Source organism: Prionailurus viverrinus, chromosome E1 (assembly GCF_022837055.1).
Source record: "Prionailurus viverrinus isolate Anna chromosome E1, UM_Priviv_1.0, whole genome shotgun sequence".
Classification (NCBI taxonomy): Eukaryota; Metazoa; Chordata; class Mammalia; order Carnivora; family Felidae; genus Prionailurus; species Prionailurus viverrinus.
Genome location: NC_062574.1, coordinates 7,744,228 through 7,768,328, shown reverse-complemented (window position 1 = coordinate 7,768,328; position 24,101 = coordinate 7,744,228). Strand labels below are relative to the sequence as shown.

General features: G+C 43.7%; 1 long non-coding RNA gene across 2 annotated transcripts in view; it reads left to right on the top strand.

The window, feature by feature from the left end:
- Positions 1 to 22,092, top strand: part of LOC125151366 (uncharacterized) — a 90,235-nt gene extending 68,143 nt beyond the window's left edge. Inside the window, exon 4 of one of the 2 annotated variants that reach the window (XR_007146738.1) lies at positions 21,571 to 22,092. This is a non-coding gene — a long non-coding RNA (uncharacterized LOC125151366). Of the gene's footprint in view, positions 1 to 20,688 lie in introns of both variants that reach the window. The other variant, XR_007146737.1, reaches the window with a different exon arrangement.
- Positions 22,093 to 24,101: the final 2,009 nt, after the last annotated feature.

Sequence of the window (24,101 nt, the reverse complement as noted above, 5' to 3'; positions counted from 1 at the left end):
TTTACCTTATGTTTGTATTCTTGATGTAGTGAGGGAGCATATTCGTTTCTCCATACATGTTTGCTAAAATAAATTACTTTCATACCTGTTGAAGTGGGGTGGGGGGTACTAACCCACGGGGTTGTTTTTAAGATTCTGCGTCGTATCTCCTGCAGACAGCTGTGGCTTGGCTCGATGAATGATAGTTGTAAACGACATCACGTGGAAAGGTGGCCAGCACAGTTTATTAGTCAATTGCTTGGTGTTTTAGTTACCGTTATTGAAATTATTTGTTGTTCTTGCTTTATCTGTTCTTTTATTAGTAGTTACGATTTCTACCGGCGTGTACATCAGGGTGTCTGTTCCTTAGTTCCCAGTTTATTACATTTGTTCAGTAAAACACTGAAACGAAAAATGGTAGTTGTGAAAACTGTGCTAGATTCTATAGGAACATACCTGGTAACTTATGTGGGAGTTTAGAGGATAAAGAACTCACTTCCAGCTCTAGGAGTATGGATGCATGTAAACCTGAAGAATTTTTTTCAAGAAGTAACATTTGAACGGAGCTTTAGAGAGGAGGAAGTCTATGGTCCCTTCTTCTCTGCCATCTTTCCCTTTCTTCTGAGGGGAAGATACATGATTTGATCAGACTCTGACTGTGTCATAGATTACCCCGCATTTCCTAATGGGTATGGTCATAGAATACTCCATTAGTGCAAGTGGGTGATGCAGTGTTCTCTCTTCCTTTATGTTTCCATGTGTCTGGAGTTCTGCTGGCCTGCCCAAATTACTCTTTTTCACCTCTTCTGTCACTCCTGCCACCGACAGATGCCTCAGGGTGCTGGTAGGATTGGTTTGTTTTGAGGCCTCTCTCTTTGGTTTATGAGTGGCCGTCTTCTTCTTGTGTCTTCACATTATCTTTCCTCCATTCATGTCTGTATCCAAATTTCCTCTCTTTATAAGGACAATAATCACATTGGATGAGGACCCACCCTAACAACCTCATTTTAACTCAGGTACCTCTTTGAGATTGTATCTCCAAATACGGTCACATTCTGAGATGCTGACTTCAGCATATACAGGGGCACAATTCATCCCATAACAAAGTCCTATCTAGAGCTTGAATCTAAGCTACCGTCTCAATCTGATTTGCCAGAAAACTCCATTAGAGTGGTCCTTTGAGCTCTCATCTGTCATTGTTCCTTTTGTCCATCACTCTATGGAGCCCTCTGTGATGAATTAATTTGAGCATACCTGTTTCTCCTCCTATGCAAGTACCAAGTAATAGTCAGGGCACCCTCCACCCCAAGCACTAATGTGGACTTTGAAGGATGCTGTGATTTGAATTTGTGGAGATGATGGAAAGCCACTGAGCCTGCAGAGTAAATGTTACCTGCAGGGCCTGCCACTAAGGTGAAGTGAGTGGGGGAACTCACCTCCTGTTCAAAACTCAAGGGGGTGCCAAAAAGCCCATTAGTCGAGGCTATATTTTAATAAGGTATTTAAAAAAGCAAGTTAGTGCAAAAAAAAACCTATGATAAACAAAATATCAAATTAAAAACGTTTTTAAATATTTTTATTTATTTTCGAGAGAGAGAGATACCAAGCATGAGTAGGGGAGGGGCACAGAAAGAGGGAGACACAGAATGTGAAGCAGGCTCCAGGCTCTGAGCCATCAGCCTAGAGCCCAATGCAGGGCTCAATTTCTTGAACCGCAAGATCATGACCCGAGCCAAAGTCATATGCTTAACTGAGCCACCCAGGTGGCCCAAAAATACCAAATTTTAAAGTTCAGACAGGATCTGTGACAATCCTTTATTTTTTTGACAGGTGTCATTACCTTCTGAGAGCCTCTCTTTCTTTAAAAAAAAATTTTTTTTTACATGTGTTTATTTCTCAGACACAGAGAGAGACAGAGCATGAGCAGGGAGGGGCAGAGAGAGAGCGAGACACAGAATCCGAAGCAGGCTCCAGGCTCCGAGCCATCAGCACAGAGCCTGACGTGGGGCTCGAACCCACAAACCACGAGCTCATGACCTGAGCCGAAATCAGACGCTCAACCGACTAAGCCACCCAAGTGCCCCAGGGAGCCTCTCTTTCTTGATCAAAATCTTGCTATTTCTTCAAATGTCTCTTATAGGACACGACACTTAGATGTCTCATCAGTTTGCCATTCATTCATTCCACGTATTGTTGATTGAATATCTACCAAATGCCATACAGAATAGGAATTAAATATTTGTTAAATTAATAAACAAGTTATTACCTAATTACGGTGATTTTTAAAGATACTCACAGGGACTTTCTGCTCTGGTAGAAAGAAGGCGTACTGACAAACTGGTGCATGTCAAAGGGGGCTGGCCTGCATGATGAAGGACCCTTAAAATTGTTTTTCTTCACTTACGAATTCAACAGATATTTATTTACTATCTACTAATGCAGGACTCTGTACCTATCAGTGAACCTTTCACAGGTCAATAGACAACATAATCTAGAAACTCAAAGTATAAACTAAATACTTTTAAGAGCAGTAATTGGAAGGAAGGAATGCTCCTTTAGTAAATTACTCTAAAAGAAAATATTTACTGACTACATATCATTGCATTTCTCCAGCTGGGTATTAGCAGTAGCTAGAGACAGAGCAGGCGGAAACAGTGGCGAGAGGCATTTCTTCTTGATCAGTCAGGACAAAGGAGAGAAATAAAGCAACTTGGCAAAAAAGGAGACAAAGCACAGTGAGGAATATGTTAGCGAAAGAGAAATGCATTCAGAGGCAAAACTTTGGTGCGGCCAGCTGCATATGAAAACTACAAGTTGCTCTCAGCTAATCTCTCCTGGTTAACGTTTGAGGGAGGGAAGGACCCAAACTGCGTCCTTTGCTCATAAAACGGAATGACCGCTTACAACCCCCAGAGGGGAGTATTGGCAGATGATGTTTTAAGTCATTTCCTGGAGAGTTATTGGCACAAGTGTTGCAATGAGAGATCACGACACGATCCCTCTTGGTGGGAAGGGGATGGTATGGGAAAGAACAAAATCGACCTCCTCTCTTGGGCAAAAGGGATGAGAGAGACAGAATAAGGATGACAACGAGGCGAATCTAGACAAGAGGCAGGAAATGAGGTGCAGTAAATGATGTCATAAGGAGACTGCACTGAGCAGGGGTGGGTACGGACCCATTGAACTCAAATGACAACTCAGTTAACGCTGATAGAACGTATACAACATGCAAGAAACCACCCTGGAATACTCAGGGGGACTCCCAGGGAGGGAAGATGTGGTCCTTGCCCCTAAGACGTTGAGAAGAAACAGGGAAGAAAGTCACATTCACGAATCATTTTAGTACAAAGCGATCTCTGGTCCATGCTCGTTTAAATATGCAAAATGCATGCGTGAAAATAAGACGTATATGTACGTATATGATTTTTAAGCGGTATATGCGTACACAAAAAATCATACGTGTTATTTTTTAAGTAGTATTAAATATCCGGCTTTGCACTCTTTCTCCTCCTTACCCGGAAACCATGAAATTGTTTCAGACCAGTGCGTCTGAAAGAAAGATGCAACACAAGACCCAACACAAGAAAATCAGTGGCGCCCTTGAAAAGCCGTTGGTGTGTGAGTCTGTAGGGTGGTACCACGTCCGGGCCCATTTCTCACAGCGATGCTATGAAATTAGCCACGTAAGATGACAAAAATCTGTGAGAAGGTCCCAGATGCTTCCACTGTTATACCCCCCCCCCCCCCCCCCCCCCCCCCCCGCCGCAAGTCCTGCTGGGTCCCAGACTCACTGATTGCCCAGCCTTCTGTTTGGAAGCACCGCCAAACAGCTGCCTTTCATGCTTTGTGGGGATGAAAAGCACATTCCTGTCGCTGTGCATTTCTGATTGCAGGCCTCTCATCAGTCAGCCTGAGCAACACGAGTGCTCGGCCTGGGCAACACGAGTGCTCAGAGTCGATTCTCTCAATTGCTGAGGTAGACAAGATGGCTTGGTCTTGCGCCCAGGTTCTTGGATCTCTGGCTCTTGTTCCCGAAAACATCTGTCTTCTAGGTGACACTGACGGGAGAAATGAACTGTCCTCCACGTGCTTAAGCTGTCTATTTTGTCAAAACAGCAAACACAGCTCAAGACGCTGGGGGCTTATCTTTTAACCTCCGCTGGTGTGTCTGGTTTTAACATAACTGACCCAGGGCTCCAGGCCCCAGGCAAATGGACACATCTATTCCCGAGACAGTGTTTGTCCTCCAGTGTCAATATTGGCAAAGGGAGCAGGGGTGGGGGGGGGGGCGGGGATCAATGGAAGTCTAGCTAGTCAAATTAGTCTTTGGAGGGAAGAGAATCAAAGACCATGTCAACACTGCTTTGACTGATTTTTAACCTCTTAGACAAGTCAATGCAGTGCAAAAGGGTTGAAGCCGTCGGACATGGCAACTCATACGTACCAAGTACCTCCTGAGACGTATCGTAAGGGGTGAAACACAGATCGGTCTTAGAGGCCCACCCAGAGCCTGTGTGAGACCATCATTTGTGCTGTTGTACAACATGAAAAGAGAAAGCTACAGACTGGCTGTCCTGCTTGGAACTACTTGTGTCTCAGAGGTCCTAGGTGACAGTGTGCATCATTCTAGGGAAACAGCACAATTCCCAAGAATAGGAAACAGTGCTTAGCATGGTGCCCAATGGTTTCTATTTTCATAGGAGTTATTCTCCAATCAATGCTAACTTGCTAATTGAATGGATAAATTCTGTTGGCACTCATGAAGTCATGACCAAATGCTCCGTGGGGTATTTGTTGCTCTCTTTTAACTCTTCCGCTCCTGCCTTTTGTTTTGAAATTTATTGGATAAGGAACCAAGGTGGTCTCTTTACTTTATAATTACAACACTTGTGTGCCACGAATAATACCTTCACAGAACCCCTAGGGTTGTATAACTCCAAGTGGCACTCTTCTTTTTTTTTTTAATGTTTATTTATTTTTGAGAGAGAGAGAGAGAGAGAGAGAGAGAGCAAGTGGGGGAGGGACAGAGAGAGAGGGAGACACAGAATCTGAAGCGGGCTCCAGGCTCCGAGCTGTCAGTCCAGAGCCCAACACGGGGCTCGAACCCAAGTTGCACTCTTCTTAAGATTAAGACACTGGCTTGGGGAAATACAAGAGAAAACACACTTTGCCATGGATGGTTGCCATAGTTTCTAAATGCAATAGTAGCATCTTAGAGACTGTCCAGGAGGAGTCACCATGATAAAGAACCCTGTTTGAAAAGCAACTGATTTAGGGAAGCACCTGGGTGGCTCAGTCGGTTAAGCATCCGACTTTGGCTCAGGTCATGATCTCACGGTTCATGAGTTCAAGCCCTGCATCAGGCTCTGTGCTGACAGCTCAGAGCCTGGAGCCTGCTTCAGATTCTGTGATTCTGTGTCTCCCTCTGTCTCTGCCCCTTTGCCACTCATACATGTGTTTGTTCTCTCTCTCTCAAAAATAATTAAGCGTTTAAAAAAAAGAAGAAGAAGAAAAGCAACTGATGTAAGGAACAACTGGAAATATTGAGTCTGCTTATCCCAGGGAAGTGATGATATGGTGGCCCTCTCTAGTTGAGGAGGAGTTAAAATGACACCATATTATTCTAGGCAATAAAACTAGGAAACAGATTCTATTCAAACTCCAGTAGAGAACTTTTCAGCAAGTTGGACTGTTCACAAAGAAAAGGTCGTGTTCCCTTGGAATGCAGAGAGCTCCCCATCACTGGATATATTAAAGTTCAAACAAGACCAAGCACGAAGGGGTATTGTTGGATGGAGGGGTGCACTGTGTTGCCTCAAATGTGCTCCGACCACGTATGGTCATTTGATTCTGTGAAGAGAAGGGAAGCTCACAAACACGCAAGCTTCTCCTCCATGAGGACTTCAGATTCCCCGGAATTTGTCCAGGATCCGTGGAATTGCAATACTTGGAGACTTCCCATGAATTTATCTTTCGCCGATGACTCCTTTAGGCCGGGAGATGGACGCTAGGTGAACTCACACATAAGAAATTAGAATTGTCTACCTTTCATGCTATTTGAAGTCAAACCTCTGAAGCATTCTTTCTTCCCCGTGTTTCCCCACTCTCTTTATTTAAAAGAATTGTGTCACGAGCTCTCTTCCTCAGAAATTACCCCCTGTCACGACTGCTCAGGAAGGTTTTGCTAACTGGCAAGCAAATCTTCCAGAGAAAATGGATGATGGGCAGTTCTAAAGAGGAACATGGAGACTTTTTATCTCAGCTTTGCAATGATGGCAGCTTCTAGTCAAGATCCTCCGACAGCCATTGACGTCGCCTGTAATGTCTTCCCGAGATGAGAGGCTACCCTCTCAAAGGGAATCCTCTGAACGCGGGCTCCATGGCACCCCCGTGCCACTTCAAAGAGTTGATTTGCTTGATGGAGAGAGATTCCCGCCAGATTAAGGCTTCAGTCATTGTTAATAGATGACTTCAAGAACTACCAGTCTGTTTTGCAAGATTAACAGTCAGGTTGGTTACTGGAAGGCACTTTCAGAGGAATGAATAGTATGGCATTCTGAGCAGCCAAGGTTGAGGCCCCCTGTAGAGGACAAGAGGCTGTAGTCAGTTTAATTTGAGAGGGGACTGATTTTCATCATGGTGAAATGAAGCACAAGGGAGTTCAAAAGAGATTTCGGTGCCAGTCTCCAAAGATACACACTGAGACAGAGTCAAATGTCATGCTTTCAGGACACTGTGTCCTCATGGCATCGAAGCTGAATGGGAAGCCAGGGATCACGTCATTCCAAACTCTTCAGCATGACTGGTTTTTGCCTTTTATCCTTGGAGACACAGCCATAAAACTGACTCGGATCCTTCAATTAGGCGACGGGAGATCGAGGACTCCTTGGTCCTTCACTCCAACCTCTGAGCAACATTTTATCCCATTAGGCTTGTCACACATTTCAGTCCATTCCGTACCAGATTCCATCCTATCGGAGATCGTCCGTAGAGTAAAACCCTTTGTGGAAAGAGGAAGAGGACGTCCTCCCTCCAACACTCCTTACCTCGCTTTTGTGTCCCCTGGCACTCTCCCCGCCCCATTCCAGCCCCTGCAGCAACCACTTCCAACTTGTGGTTCTTGCCTCTGACATTTGCCTCCGTGGTGGTAAATACCTAGAAGCAGATATATCAGCACATTGTCAATTACAGCCATTATCCGTCACTGTTCTGTTATGGTGAATGAAAATTTGGCTCCTCTCACAGACCACTGCTTTCCTCCCCTGCATTTTCCCAAGAGTTATCATAATTTTTAACAATAGTCAATGATGTCAACACTGACCGTGAACACATAGTTCGCCGTTAAGCCAAGGTGTATGCCATTATTATATTTTCTCTCAAAAAAAAATCTCTCTCTGTTTCTTCGTATGGCATATCACAATAACTAAGGACCACTTCCGTGGGAGAAGAAACCACTGATTGTATCCTTTATTTCATTTTCGGGAAGGGCACCAAATAAGGAAATAACCTGGAAATATATTTTTCATTGTTGCTGAACTCTAGAATGCAAGTATAAGTTGAATAGTATATGTGGCACAGATTAATTGGGTAAACCAAAACCTGATGGCATTGAATGCTGGATTAGACACAAAATCTGAAGCTTTATCCCTAATCCGCACATGCAGGGGTGGTGGATGGAAGCAATGGTCCGCCTGACTTCAGCCAGCTCTCTCCTCCACAGCCTCCCTCCCTTCTGGCATAGGCCAAGCCTATGGCTCAGCGGAGCTTTTGAATACATCACCACCACCACCATCATCATTGTCGTCATCATCATCGTCATCCTCATCACCATCATGGTCTGTCTACACAGTCAATTTAATTTGACAAGCACTGATTCCGCTGTGCCAGACCCTGGCTGGGAACACAAAGACAAAACTATAGAACAGCTTTGTGATTAAATGGCTATCGTGTACGAGAAAATGCCATGATAGAAAGGACAAAGTATGAGGAGGTACAGAGAAGGGAATATTGGATTAGGAACAGTGGGGGTCAGTGATAGATACTGGGAGTCATCAAATACGGGGGCATTGGGAAGAACCATTTCTTGGGGCTAAAAAAAGAATGTAGTGAGGCCAGTGAAAGCGTATCTTTCCATTCGAGCTTTTCAATTTGTACTCATTCTGTGCATTATTCAGGATTCTTTTGGGGGCTAATGGCAGAAAACGAACCCAAGTGGGTATGAGCTAAGGAGATGAATCAAGTGATTGCCATCTCAAAAACTGCCGGGTACAGATTTCAGGCATAACTGGGTCCAAAGGCTCATTAGGGCTTGGTCTCTCTTCGTTTCTTAGCTCTTCCCTCTTCTTGTTGACTTTATTCAGGGATATCCTTCACATATGGTGGTAAGGAGATCACCAGTAGCTTCAGGTTTGTAACCTATGTTCTCAGTGACCTTAGTAGAAAGGGTACCTCTTCCCCCACAATCACACAAAAGTTCTGGAATGATTTTTTTTTTTTTTTGGTTGGTTGGTTTGGTTTAAACGTCCGCCATGCTTGTGTGAATCACTCTGGCCAGGGAGACAGACATCTCCGATTGGCAGGTCTAGCTCATGTGTCCACCCAAACCACATAGACGGGGGGTTGGGGAGGATTATTCCTTAAGGAAAATTAAACTGTGGTTACAGGAAGAATGAGGGATGGATGGCAGGCAAACCAACAGATGTCCATGGTTCCTTTCCTGTCCTGATTCGACTAGAAATTTCCCTCTACTATTTCTGAGACCCTTAGGACAGGATTGACAAATTTAGTAAATACAGGCCACCCAGGAAAATTTGAATTTCTGATAAAGAAATTTTTGTTGTTGTTGTTGTTGTAAGTGTGTTCCATGATGGTTATTTAACTGAAATTTAAATTTAGCTGGGCATCTTGCATTTTATCTGGGAACCTGACCTTAGTGCCTCTCAGAAAAAACAAAACCATTGGAAACACCAAAGCATAAGAAGTTTTTAACAGATTGAAATACTCCCTGAATGTGAGTTTTTTTGTTGTTACTGATACCCAAGTTTTGAGACTTTAATTAAAGCAGTGGTCATCAATTTTGCCTGTACACTGGAATCTCTCAAGCACCATTATAAACACTAATGACTGGATCAGAGTATCTGAGGTAAGGGCTTAGAATTTTTCAAGGCTCCCTAGAAGATTTCTGTATATGGCCAGGATTGAAAAGCATGGAGCAAAACCATTAATTCTTTGAAGGAAATTTCTTAATTAGAAAACAGAGGAAGAACAGTCTAGAAGGTTCCCCCCGTCTGTTTAAGTATGCACCACTAGCCAGTCGTCCACTCCGCCTTCTACAAGATGATTTCTGGTTCGCAGAGCACACTGACAAATTTGATAAAAAGTCACCCTTGGAATGATTTGTCCAATGCATGCTGGCAAATGCAGCATGAGTGTAATTTTTACAAAAGAATGCCAACAGCGGAGCCTTCTTGCAAAGACAAAGAATGTGAGAAAGATGGTTAAATTGTTATTTAGGTTAGATTTAATATAAGGAATCTTTGATTTCCTGTAAGTGTTAGCTATGTAGTTTCAATACTTTTTTTTTTAATGTTTATTTATTTTTGAGAGAAAGAGAGCGTGAGGGGGAGAGGGACAGAGAGAGAGGGAGACACAGAATCGGAAGCAGGCTCCAGGCTCTGAGCTGTCAGCACAGAGCCCGATGTGGGGCTCGAACTCACGAACCGTGAGATCACGACCTGAGCCGAAGTCAGACGTTCAACCGACTGAGCCACCCAGGCATCCCCAGTTTCAATACTTCCTGTTGAGCCTTTTCAACATGGGAGATTTGCAAGTTAACTGAGGATTGTGTTTCAAACGGGTCTTAGTAAAAGGTCATTTGACATCAGAATAGCCAGGTTTCAAGATGGTTACTGTGTTTGCCCTCTGTGTGCCTTCCTCTTTCCTCTGCTGTGTCTTACATCACGTTGGATTTTGTGACTGTGGCTTTGGCTTTAATCAACTACATTTACATAGATGGATATATATTTTCTCCAATCACTCCAATTACACACAGTGGATCCCAGAACTTAGTCCAGAGATGAGTTGCATCAACATCACCTGGAAAGCTTAATAAACACCCCCCACACCCCCCCCCCCCCACACACACACACACAAACAACAGGCCAGGTATCTGAAGGTGTTTTCCCTGGATGGGCTGTTTGGTTCCTTTGCTCTTAAGATCTCCCATTTGACGTACACATTGTGCTGGACAGGGCAGCCTGGAGACCGTGTGAAGGGAGACTTGATGTGTTACGGAGCCCTAGAATCAATCACAGAAACCCGTCCTCTTCAAGATGCTTTTGCAATGTCCCTTACTATCGGTGAAGTCAGGAGTCCCTGACTTCCGAAGAGATGATGAGACTGTATCTCCCTGGAGACTTGAACTCTTTGGGTAAGAGACAACACTTCTGGCAGTGTCAAATCTAAGCTCCGCCAGTGGCTCAGTTCCCTTTGAGATCTATAGTGTCTTACCAGTAATTCACCTGCAACAGTAAGGCACATTTCACGTATAAAGAGCAAATTAAAGTGAGGGAATATGCAAGACTATTTGCAGGAGAAAACTTTGATCTATCAACCGAGCTTCCAACGTCCCTCTGTATAAACGCTGGCTTAGTAAACAGAATGGTGTGAGGTTGGGATATTTCCAGAATAGAAATAAAAAATTCTTCCAAACTCTTCAAAGAGTTAACGATCTCCGCCACTGGGAATTTCTGCATGATTGGGTATGCTGTTAAGCGTAGTTCTGTTTCAGTATGGTAATAGTTTCATAATATGCTTCCAGCTGCTTGCTACCCCAAGTGGCTTGGGGTTATTGGTTATTATTTGGTTATTCAAAACAAATCTTTGGTAAATATGATATCTTTTTTTCCCTCACATTCCTCATTTCTTCCTGCCGGTGTCTCATGCTATGAGGCCACGAGGTCCTGTTTTCTTCCCGTCTCTCATTGCCATGCTAAACAAAGGATAAAGACATACTGTTGTGTGTGAGAGAGGCAGGCCACAGAGACGTTCTCGAATCCAACAGTGGAGGCATTCCATGCGTGTGGAGGAATCCGGTGGCTCAGGGGTCGGTGATCAGCCCTTCAGCTGTTAACACTGAGGTCATCGTTTCCAATTTCTGCCTCGGATAGTAGCAACCTGGAAGCCGGTCCCTCTCATCAGTAGTCAATGAGAATGATTTACTGGTGCCGTTACACTTCCCCGGGGGAACAATTCTCATGGCTTGGTTGGCCAACAAGATTTATCTTGTAGACATCGCCTAGTTAGGGTCTCTGAGCCCAGCCGACCGGTGGAAACTCAAGTAATTTTTCTGCCCTTCAGATCTCAAAATTGCAGCTTCAAGGAATGATACAGATGATCTTGTCCCGTGGTTTTTGCTCTGGGCTTCAGGGAGATCTTGGGTCAGTGGAATTGCTTCATGCTAAGGCAGAGTGAGGGGTCAGAGAGTAAATAGGGGACTCTTTGCATCTTCTTCCTGCTTCAGACAGAACCACTGTGTCTTTTAGGTGTAGGTTTCGTATAAGATTTTGTGTAATCCAACGGAGGGCATTCATTTGGGGTTTTGGCCTGGGCATCATATGTTATCCTGCTCCAGTAGCCGCCCAACTTCCCTTCGAGGATTTACCTTCACCCCCCCCCCCCCCAGGGGTGGTTTTGGTGTCTCTTCTGCAGTGGAAGATAGAAGGGGCCTCTGGATTTCCTTCTCCCAGCTCTCCCTGTTTGCTGGCCCAATGCTACCAGTGAAAAGCCCGCCTACCCCTAAGCATCGCCAATCACACAGTGGAACTTTGGACAGTGAATGAGGAAGACAGAGGCAAATAAAATGGCTGGGATTCATCCATGCCATTGGGCAGCACCGTTGCCCAATGTTTGTTCTTATTATGGGTCTGCTTCTACAATGGCTGCTGCCAAGCTCCCTCTAGTGCTTTTAGCTCCTTATCATTTCCGCTTTCAAATCAATTCCATGGCATCTGATACCCTCCTGTTAACTGCTTTATTTTTCCTTGCCATCAAAACACCCTAACTTATACAAAGCCCCTTATTTTGGGAGGACACATTGAGGGCGAGCCAGGGCGTGTACCCTGCCCAGAAGGTCCCTTGCACTAAGTCAGAGCTAAAGACTAGAACTCAGCCCCAGCCTCCTGGTTGAGCTCTTCCTCCTGCCCAAGAGTAAAACTTTGAACTGCCTATGGTGGCCAGACAGCCAGCATAAATGAGTCCTAACTTCTACTTTTCCATAAATGACATGGTCTTTTCAACCCTCTATTTTTTATGCTTTTCATGGGGAAAGGGGCACAGAAAAAAATATTTCTTTGCTATAGGAAAAATGTAGTGGGGAGACAATAATCATTGGCAACTGACACTTTGCTCCAGTGTTAGGTAGACAATAGGGAGTAGTGGGGATTGTGGGAAAGTAGGAAATACTTTCCATCTAAAAGTAGTGGGTCACCATTCAGGTCTAGCTTATTATTGCTCTGGAATAGTTTGGTCCTTGTGTTGCCAGAAATACTTAGTTGTTTAAAGATAAGCTGGATATCTGAATTTTTAACTGCAAAATGTTCTGATCTTGTTTGTGATGGCTCAAATTGTTCAAAACAACTATAAATGCCAAGCAACATGTCTCTGCGTTGGATTTAACCCATGAGCCATGGCACTCCTTATTCCATCCTTATTCCATTCTTCCTCATCTCCAGCCCATGACTCCCTTTTTTCCCCCATAAATATGTCTATCATCCATACGTGAAGATGTGGATAACTCCTTTGCATCCTGGAAAAGTTTGTTCTGGGAACAAACTGCATTTTGAGTCTTTAGATGCTCTCCGACAGAAGGAAACACGCAAGCTCCATTCATATTCAATCTGGCTGTCCTCATATTCTCAGCTAAAGTTCAGGGTGAAGGAAAAGGTTTCATTAGAGGCTTCATTAATTAGAGTGTTTAGTTTTCCTGTAGGGATAAAATGAGTATGTGTGGAGCAATTCTGTCACATAGATCGTTACCTAGAAAGGTCAGACACGAAGAGATATTGATTTCAGGCATTAAGGATGATTACACTGCAGCACTGTGCAGAAAAAGTCATCGCGATGTATGTTTCCAGATCTGTGAACAAATGGAAGAACATGCGTGGCCATATTTTTAAATGATACAGAACAACGAGCTTTAAAAGTCGCTGGTTTCGGGGCGCCTGGGTGGCGCAGTCGGTTAAGCGTCCGACTTCAGCCAGGTCACGATCTCGCGGTCCTGGAGTTCGAGCCCCGCGTCAGGCTCTGGGCTGATGGCTCAGAGCCTGGAGCCTGTTTCCGATTCTGTGTCTCCCTCTCTCTCTGCCCCTCCCCCGTTCATGCTCTGTCTCTCTCTCTGTCCCAAAAATAATTAAACGTTGAAAAAAAAAATTAAAAAAAAAAAGTTGCTGGTTTCTAATGAGCCATGATGAAGATTGAACACCGTGTTTTCAGGACTGTGAAACACGCTGTCGGGACCTCCCACAGCAAAAGTCTAGACCAGGGGTTGGCACACTACAGCTTGTGGGACAAACGTGGCCCATTGCTGGTTTTCGTAAATAACGTTTTATTGGACCGCAGCCACGACAATTTGTTTTGTGCTACAATGGCAGAGCGGAGTACTTGGAGCAGACTGTATCGTTTGCAAAGTCTAAAACCTTTACTCTCCGGTCTTTCAGAGAAAACGTTTGCCAATCCCTGTTCTAGACCTCTGAGAGTTTTGAGTCCTGTTTTAGAGATGAAAAATTAAAGATGGATCCCGAGAGTCAGTGTAGCCTCGATTAAAGTATAAGAGTAGAGACCAAAAGTGGTAGAATTCAAGATTTATTGTGAAGGTTCGCTCAAAAGGAACCGCTCGCGGATTGGATGAAGGGTATGGGAGAAGGTGAAGGCATTGGGGCGGGGGGAGGGTAAAAAGAGGCAGGAGAAGTGAGGGAGGGGTTGTGGAGCAGAGCAGGACTCCTCGGTTTCTTAGAAGCTTGGAGAACCCGTGACGTGCTCCATTTTGAATTGCACCCACGTGCATAATGTCTTGTTTTTATTTTTTTTTAATGTTTATTTATTTATTCTGAGAAAGAGAGAGAGAGAGAGAGAGCGTGTGCACGAGCAGGGGAGGGGCAGGGAGAGAGAACCCAAAGCAGACTCCACGCTCAGCACACAGAGCCCACTGCGGGGCTCGATCCCGCAGCAGCGAGATCATGATCTGAGCTGATGTCCAGAGTCAGATGATTAACTGACTGAGCCACCCAGGCACTCCAATAGTGCTTTGCTTTTAGATGAGAATTACATCTGAGCTGATGTGTCTCTGGGAGGGGGAGAGGTCAAGATCAGTGAGTGTGGATAGTTCAAGTGTGGAGGCCTCGTTTTATGGGGAAATGCAAAAAATATACAGCTACTGGGGGATGTCCTTCAACGTAGGCTTCCTACCTCTCCTTCCTTCTCCCTGTGAGTTGGAATAGATATTCAACGGTTTGCTTTTAATGTTGAACCGTGAGGTGATCTTGAGAAAGAAGCCATAAATGGTAGAGAAGCAAGAATAAAAGAAGCCAGTGACTAATATAATAGAACATCATCCAGCCGTGGGCACTCTAGTCCCAGATTTCCACCTTCCTCAAACCAGTGCTACATTGATTTGCAGTCATAGCTGGACTAATTTTAATTAATATAGTATATACTCTGGAAAGTTGTCAGTTCTGATTATTTTAACCTGTTGCTAAAAATGAGCATCTAAGGGCTTTGTCCCAAGTTACCAAACTTGTGGACTCCCTGGCCATAGGAAGATCATTTCTTTCATTCCTGATATTGGTAATGTATCTGTTCTCTCTTTTTTCTTTATTGGTTTTCATAGAAATACATTGATTTTATTGATCTTTTCAAATAAGCAGCATTTGATTCTATTCTTATCTATTGTTATTCTTTCTGTTTTCAATTAGTTCCTTCAGCTTATATTACATCTATTTTGCTATGTTTTTCTAGTCTCTTAAGGAGGAAGTTTAATGATAGATTTGAAACTTTTCTTTTTCAGCATGTACATTTAATTCTATAATTTTCCTCTACACACTGCTTTAGCTACAACCTGTAGTTTCTGACTTTTGTATTTTCACATTATTTATTTTTTTATTTTCTTTTAGATAGAGAGAGAGCAATTTGGGGGAGAAGGGCAGAAGGGGAGAGAGAGAGAGAGAGAGAGAGAGAGAGAGAGAGAGAGAATCTTAAGCAGGCTCCACACTCAACATGGAGGCTGACACGGGGCTCAATCTCATGACTCTGGGATCATGACCTGAGCTGAAATCAAGAGTTGGATGCTCAAATGACTAAGCCACTCAGGTGCCCCTCATATTGTTTATTTTAAAATGTTTTCTAATTTTCCTTAAAACTTCCTCTTTGACACATTGGTTATTTAGAGGTGTATTGTTTAATTTCCAAGTGTTTGGAGATTTTTCTTTTCTATTTCTGTTATTGATTTCTATGTCAGTTCTGTTATGAGCAGAAAACATACTTTGTATGATTTCAGTTCTGTTTCATTTGTTATGGTTTGTTTTATGAAGTCAGATATGTTCTATCTTGGAGAATGTTACATGTGCATTTATTTTTTTATTTTTTTTATTTTTCAACGTTTTTATTTATTTTTGGGACAGAGAGAGACAGAGCATGAACGGGGGAGGGGCAGAGAGAGAGGGAGACACAGAATCGGAAACAGGCTCCAGGCTCTGAGCCATCAGCCCAGAGCCTGATGCAGGGCTCGAACTCCCGGACTGCGAGATCGTGACCTGGCTGAAGTCGGACGCCTAACCGACTGTGCCACCCAGGCACCCCTACATGTGCATTTAAAAAGAATATATATTCTGGGGCGCTTGGGTTACTCGGTTGGTTAAGTATCTGACTTTGGCTTAGGTCATGATTTCATGGTCCGTGAGTTCGAGCCCCATGTCCGGTTCTGTGCTGACGGTTCAGAGCCTGGAGCTTGCATCGGATTCTGTGTCTCCCCCTCCCTCTACCCCTCCCCCACTCATGCTCTGTCTCTCCCTGTCTCTCAAAAAATAAATAAACGTTAAAAAAAAGAATAAAAAAAAAGAATGTATATTCGGCTGTTGTTGAGTGGAAAGCTTTAGAAATGCCAATTAGACATAGTCAGTTGATGGAATTATTTAGTTCTTTTATATTCTTGCTGAATTTTTTAATTTACCAGTTCTATCAATTACTTAGTGCTGAACTCTTCAGCTACGTTGCAGATTTGTCTGTTTTTTCCTTTTCGTTCTGTCAATTTTTGCTTTATGTATTTTGAATCTCTGTTGTTACATGCATGTATGTTTAGAACTCTTGTGTCTTTTGATGAACTGGTCCTTTTGTTGTTATGTAATATCATTCCTTATCCTTGGTAATTTTCTTTGTGCTGAAGTTTATATAGACCAATATAGCCACTACAGATTTCTTTTGTTTACTGTTTGTATAGTATACCTTTTTCTAGATGTTTGCTTTTTCCTTGCCTATATTACTGTATTTATATTGAGTCCTTTAGGCTGCATGATCTAATCCCGTGTTTAGTTTATTTTGATATTTTTTTGTCTTTTAATCAATGTGTTTCATGCATTTATATGTAAAGAAAAATATTTTGATCTACATTTTAATTATCTTTTCTGCTTGTTCCTTTTTTTCCCATTCCTTTGTTCCCCTTTCCTGATTTATTATGTGTTACTGGAATGTTTTTGTATTCCATTTTAATTTATGTACTATGTTTTTCACTACATCTCTTGGTATAATTTTTGAGTAGATACTGTCGTGATTAAAATATCCATATATATTTTTCCACAGTCTACTTAGAGTATATATTTTACCATTTCTCTCTTTTTTTTTTTTCAACGTTTTTATTTATTTTTGGGACAGAGAGAGACAGAGCATGAACGGGGGAGGGGCAGAGAGAGAGGGAGACACAGAATCGGAAACAGGCTCCAGGCTCCGAGCCATCAGCCCAGAGCCTGACGCGGGGCTCGAACCCACGGACCGCGAGATCGTGACCTGGCTGAAGTCGGACGCTTAACCGACTGCGCCACCCAGGCGCCCCACCATTTCTCTTTTTTAATGTTTATTTATTTTTAAGAGAGAGGGAGAGTAGGGGAGGGACAGAGAGAGAGGGAGTCAGAGGATCCGAAGGGGGATCCATGCTGACAGCAGAGAGCCCGATGTGGGGCTTGAACCCATGAACCGTGAGATCATGACCTGAGCCAAAGTCTGACAAACTGAGCCACCCAGGCGCCCCCATATTTTACCATTTCAAATGGAATGTATCAATCTTATCACCATTGAGGTCCCATGATACGCTTCCCTTCGTCTTGCAAATGTCTTGTGTATTACATCTACAGTCATTGAAAAGCCACCATCAGAGAGTGTGTATAATTTTTAGTTTCAGGCATCAAGTATATTTTTAAAAACTTAAAGGATAGACCATTATGTTTATGCAGATACTCACCATGTATGTTGTGTTGGTCTTCCTTTATGTCTTTCAAATAACACCAGGTCATTGCGTGGGTAGTGCAAACACCTTACAACAAAAATATTCCTGATTCATCCCTCCGGCCCCTTGTGTTTTTGCTGTCGTTTATTTTTCTTGTACATAAGTGTACGTATAATATATATGCATAGATAATCCATACATTGTTGTGATTATTACTAAAAAAACCCGTTATCTGTTACATCGATGAAGAATAGAAAACTACGTGTTTTATTTTACCTTTATTCATTCATTCCCTGATGGTCTTCCTTCTTTTCCATAGATCCAAATTTCTGGTCTATGTTATTTTCCTTCTGTCTGAAGAACTTCTAACATGTTTTGCGAGGCAGACCCACTGGCTGATGTTTTGACCAGGCTTCTATAGATTGTGGGTTTTTGGGTTTTTTTTTAAACTTTTTAATGTTTATTTATTTTTTAAATGAAAAAAAAATTTTTTTAATGTTCATTTATTTTTGACAGAGAGAGAGGCAGAACATGAGTGGGGGAGGGGCAGAGAGAGAGGGAGACACCAGAATCCAAAACAGGATCCGGGCTCCAAGCTGTCCACACAGAGCCCGACGCGGGGCTCGAACTCACGGACCGTGAGATCATGACCTGAGCCAAAGTCGGATGCTCAACCGACTGAGCCACCCAGGGGTCCCAGAAATGAATTTAAAGAGAATAGAAAAATGGCAGGGGGTGGGGGGGAGGGGGCACCTGGGTGTTTCAGTCGTGAAACATCTGACTCTGGCTCAGGTCATGATCTCATGGTTCGTGAATTTGTGAACTCGAGTCCCGCTTGTGGGTGAGCCCTGCTTCTCTCTCTCTCCCCTTCCTCCCTTTCTCTCTCTCTCTCTGCCCCTCCTGGGATTCTCTCTCTTTCTCTGCCCCTCGCTCACTTGCTCCCTCTCTCTTTCTCTCTCTCTCTCTCAAAAAAAAAAAAAAAAAAAAAGAATAGAAAAATGGAAGATTTCCCATCTCTTGAGTGTTCAGATACTTCATTTCTGCTGCTTGGTACTTGATTTCCGCTCCTTGATACAGACCTAGGGGGCTTCTCCTGAAGACGCCTGCCTTCACTGATCCACACTGGTTTCAGGTTTCCTTGATTCCACGTTGAAGGATCCCAGAAGAAAAAACAAAACGGAAATACACCAGTCCACATTCTAGTCTTTTCCCATTTTCCTGCGACTTAATTCCCCGAGTCCCTGACTAGCTACTCCCTGCTCTCTTTATCCAGATTTTATAGATGCTCTCAGGGAGAAAGTCAGGGTAGAGGGTATTTATCTCAGCTTCTCGGAAACCGGAAACACCCCTAGATTGTCATCACTAGCAAGCCCCTTCCCTCCACCAGTAGGATACTCTAAGTCCAGCATAATTTGGGACTTGTTTTACCTGCAATAAACTATCAGATGCAGGGATACAAGAGGCTGGGCAAAGTCTAGCCTGAGCAATAGGAAAATTTAAGAAGTAAGGCAAACAGCTGTGCTGAACTTCTCATGGCAAACTGTTACATTTGGGCTGTAGGAAAAACAGCGATTATTCTCCACGTACAAAGTAGATATATATATATTTTTTTTTTTTAGGGAGTAACTCATTCTTCTCCCATTTTGTACTTAGAATGCATTATTTAGAACAGTCTCAATATCCATTTTAATACTTGACCTACATAAAGTTGTTAGGTATCTGATATCTTTGTTGGTTCAAGTTGGGGAATGCATCGCATCGTGATTTCATTCAAGTTTCAGCCCTTTTAGGAATAAGCCTTAATTCTTTTTTTTTTTTTAATTTTTTAACGTTTATTTATTATTGAGAGGCAGAACATGAGCAGGGGATGGGGGGGAGAGAGAGGGAGACACAGAATCGGGAGCAGGCTCCAGGCTCTGAGCTGTCAGCACAGAGCCCGACGCGGGGCCCAAACTCACGGACCGCGAGATCGTGACCTGAGCCGAAGTCGGACGCTCAACCGACTGAGCCACCCAGACACCCCAGGCAGGAAGAAGCCTTAATTCTATTGAGCCTATGCTTTGCTTTTCTGGTTTACATTACTTTTTCAGACATCCAGTGTGTTCATGCTCTTCCCTATTTTAGAGACAGGAAAACAAAGGCCAAAGATTACTGGGTTCCCACCGAAAATTCTTCAAAGCCCGGCTCTGCCTCATTATCTTATCATCTGGTCTCCTGGAGAAGAAACGTGGCAGGTGCTGAAGATTTTGGCAAGCATGCCGAATGAGAAAAAAATTCCTAAACGCAGAGCAGAGCTTCTAAACACAAGAATAGTTATTATTATTTTTTTATTTTAAATTTTTTTTTCAACGTTTATTTATTTTTGGGACAGAGAGAGACAGAGCATGAACGGGAGAGGGGCAGAGAGAGAGGGAGACACAGAATCGGAAACAGGCTCCAGGCTCCGAGCCATCAGCCCAGAGCCTGACGCGGGGCTCGAACCCACGGACCGCGAGATCGTGACCTGGCTGAAGTCGGACGCTTAACCGACTGCACCACCCAGGCGCCCCTATTATTTTTTTATTTTAGAGAGAGCGCTCACATGGGCAAGCAGAGGAGAGGGGCACAGGGGGAGAGAGAGAGAGAGGGAGCCCTTCCCCACATTCTTCATCTAACTCTCTGACACAACAGCCACATGAGCGCTCCTGATACAATGTAACTGCTTCTGTCCTCTTGGTTTCCTTCAACCCCTTCTGGAATCCCCTTTCGAAGACCGAAGACTGGGGTGGAGATGTAAGAAGTTAATTGCCTCTGCTTCTAATTACCTTTTTTTTTTCTCTCGAGGGCAATGGGTTAATTATCAAGACACCAACCACATGTTAGATTCCCTGAGTGAAAGACACTTTTCCTTTGACATGATCACACTGTGTTAATGATACTCATCGCTCCCAGAATACTGCTAAAATTATTGTCCCTGACCAGGTTGCTTACAGAAATATTCATCCAGGATAGAGCATTAACCACCACCCCCCCCCCCCCCGATTGCATATTAAACAAATTTTGTTTTTCAAACTGTAAAATTACTGAGCCAGAAAAAAAAAAAAACACATTAATTAAAAATCAGAGCCAGCCCAGAACTACATTTAAAATGTTCCAGAAGTGGCAATTTAAAGAGTTAGAAAATACCACATTTCTCTATGTGCCTCCTGTACCAAATAAAACTGTTCATATTTACTCTGCAGGGCGGACCAGCGCTTTTTAAGGTTTGGTTTCTTAACAGCAGTAAAGGGAGTTTTAATCAACCCCAAATTGGCTTCGGGTCAACAAGGACAGAATTCAGTTTGCCAGAAGCACTGCTCAATGACTCAAGACCCCGAAAGCATGTGTTTGTGTCGCCCGGACATTCAGAGCCTGGGATAAAGATGGCGACCTCTAAATTCCAAGTTCCAATCAAGTGCTGATCATCAATACTGAGAACTCCTCAGGCAAATTCACCTTGAGGTACACAGGGAAGTGGATCTTACACCCGAGGACCAGAATCCCCTGGAGGGCTTATTAAAACACAGATGGTCGGGCTACCATCCCCAGAATTTCTGATTCACTAGGGCGAGGGTGAGGCCCCAGAATTTGCATTGCCAGCAAGTTTCCAGCTGATGTTAAGCCTGGTGGCCCAGAACAACACCTTGGAGGATCACCGATTTAAGTTAATGAAGACAGCACCAAAGATATGGTGCGATTACTTACCCCAGGGAAAATTGCATCCTTCATCTGGAGGATGATGCTATATTTCCAGCTTTAGGTTTTGCTTGCCTGTCTCCTTTTTTCCACCATGGACCTGCTATTTTGGCTGTATTATTGGTAGTATCCCATTGGTGGGGTGGGGGCTGTAAAAAAACAGAAAGGTGAACTCCAACTGCTTGAAGAAGTTATTAAATAGATTTGTGTTCAGCAAACACGAGTTACTAGCTCACAAAGGTGAGGTCCAGGTGTTGAGTGGCCTTCGGTGTTGCTTGATCAGTGGCCCAATCATGTTTTCAAGGAACCACATACTTGACTTCCGTGTCTCTGCTCTGTAAGCCACAGTTTGGGTCTCATCCTAAGACTGGTTCCCTCTGTGACTTTAGGATGGCTGGCGCAACGATGAAGCTTACGGGTGACCGTTGGGAGAGCAAGTGACTTCCCTGGGGCTCTTTTCAGAACAAAGAACAGTCTTCCAGAAGTTTCCAGCAGGTCTCTCCTTCTGTCTTCTTGCCCAGAATTAGGGCATATGCTCATTCCAGAACCAGTCACCGGCATGGTAGACGGATTTACCTTTTGCCTAATCAGACCGCTTCCTAGAACTGGCGATGGCATCGGATTCTCCTGAGACCCATGGTTTGCATGACTGTTGACGTACTTAGAACTGGTATTTTCTTGGGAAGAAAGAAAGGAGAACGGGTACCGGCCAGCAATTAACAGTGTTCATTATACTTTCTAAGCCCTTCTGAGAATAGATATTTTTAGAAAACTAGAAAGCCAACTGAAAAAAACTATTTTGTGTTTTTTCAAGGCATGAAAGTTTTTCAGGGAAAGATTTTTCCAGAAGTCGTTGGCCAATGGGAAAAGCAGAGGCAGCGTGGCGGGGCTAGATTTGAACCTCAGAATCTGCCGCTTATTAAGAATGAAGCCTTGGTGGGGGGGGTACACCTGGGTGGCTCCATCGGTTAAGTGTCCCACTCTTGATTTCAGCTCAGGTCATGATCTCACAGTTAGTGAGATTGAGCCCCATGTTGGGCTCTTTGCCCACAGCATGGAGCCTGCTTGGGATTCTCTCTACCCCGCACTCTCTACCCCTCATGCGCTCTCTCTCTCTCTCTCTCTCTCTCTCTCTCTCTCTCTCAAAAATAAGTAAATGAAATAATAAAATTAGCCCACATGCAATAAATGTGTGCACACACCATGATCCAGGGAGCACGCCTTCACATGCATTAGTGTGGTAATTATATCCAACAAGGAATCCAAGTCCATTCTTTTGACCTCTTCTTCCTAGAGGAAGTTTGTTGGTGTCCAGTCGTCCCTGAATTCTTCAGTTACCTAAACATTTAAACGTTGTATCAGAGTCAGATACCGAACTTTGCCAAGGCTCTATATCAAGCTCAACATTTGGAAATTTCCTGAGTCTTTGCTGTTCTCATAAATTGAGATCATCTGAACTTTGCCAATTGCTGTTCTAGTTTCAATGTGTGCGCACAGAGAGAGAGAGAGAGAGAGAGAGAGAGAGATGCATAAGAAAGAATGAGTCTAAAAATGGGACTTCAAAACAACAAGGAAGAGAGACACACAGCAAAAAGAAAGGGGGAAGAGAAAAAGAATCACCACTATAGATCAGACCCAGGTCGCGTGTTTGCAACTGACTCAGTTATTATCACAGATGGAGACAGTTCCAAGAGATCGAGCCCCTGTTGTGGTCCAGATCCTCTGTGCCCATTTTTTTCCAGTCCTAACAACCCCGAAAACTGTATATTATCCTCATTTTAAAGGTGAGACAACAGAAGCTGAAAGGTGAATTAAGTCTTCATTCTTTTTTTTTAAATGTCTATTTACTTATATATTTTTTAAAAATTTAGTGTTTAGGGGTGCCTGGGTGACTCAGTCGGTTGAGCGTCCGCCTTCGGCTCGGGTCATGATCTCACGGTCCTTGAGTTTGAGCTCCGCGTCGGGCTCTGGGCTGATGGCTCGGAGCCTGGAGCCTGCTTCGGATTCTGTGTCTCCCTCTCTCTCTGCCCCTCCCCTGTTCATGCTCTGTCTCTGTCTCAAAAATAAATAAACATTAAAAAAAATTTTTTTTTTAATTTAGTGTTTATTTTTCAGAGAGAGGGAGATCATGAGATCATGGCTTGAGACAAAACCAAGAGTCAATGCTGAACCAACTGAGCCCCCCAGGCGTCCTACATGCAGGATAACTTTAATGCATTTTCTCAATGTCACCCACCAGATACCGACTGACCCTGTGTGTTCGCTATCAAGGCTCGGAAGGGCAACGTTCTCATCCTTTACATGGCGGCTGGTATGCTCACCGCCTACTCTTGTCCCCCATCCGCTCCTCCTGTGGTCCTTTTGATATCATGACCCACCTACGGGGGCTCCTTTCCACCTTCTCTCCCATCTGTCAGCCCATCTCTGCCTTGAGCCTTCCCCCTGCTGACTTTCTCAGTTAGCCCTCTTCGGAACCTTCTACCCTGCCATGTCCTTATCTTCAGCTTATTTGCTATCAAACTACCCACACACTCTCAGCTTCTAGATCAGTGTCTCCTGTAGCCTCTACAATTGCACAGTAACTTCTTGTTCCCAGGGTCCACCCTTCCTTCAGTCCTCACTGCTTCATCTTCAAAGAAAATTCACTGATCTGCATAATATTCTCAGATCTCTTACGTTTACACACCCACTGGCCCAGTACCCTCCTCTTTTCTTTCCAGGCTGGCTACCCCTCAGCATATCCCTTAGCTGTTTTTCTAAATTCCCTGAGATGAGAAACAACACACCTACTTTTCTCTCCATATTTGGGCAATTCCAGGCTTCATCCTCTAAAGAGAGCATGTATTTTTCCCCCCAGGGGTCATAGCCCTTTCTGCTTTTTGTGTACTTTTCCTGCCTTATCCATTATTTTCCCTAAAAA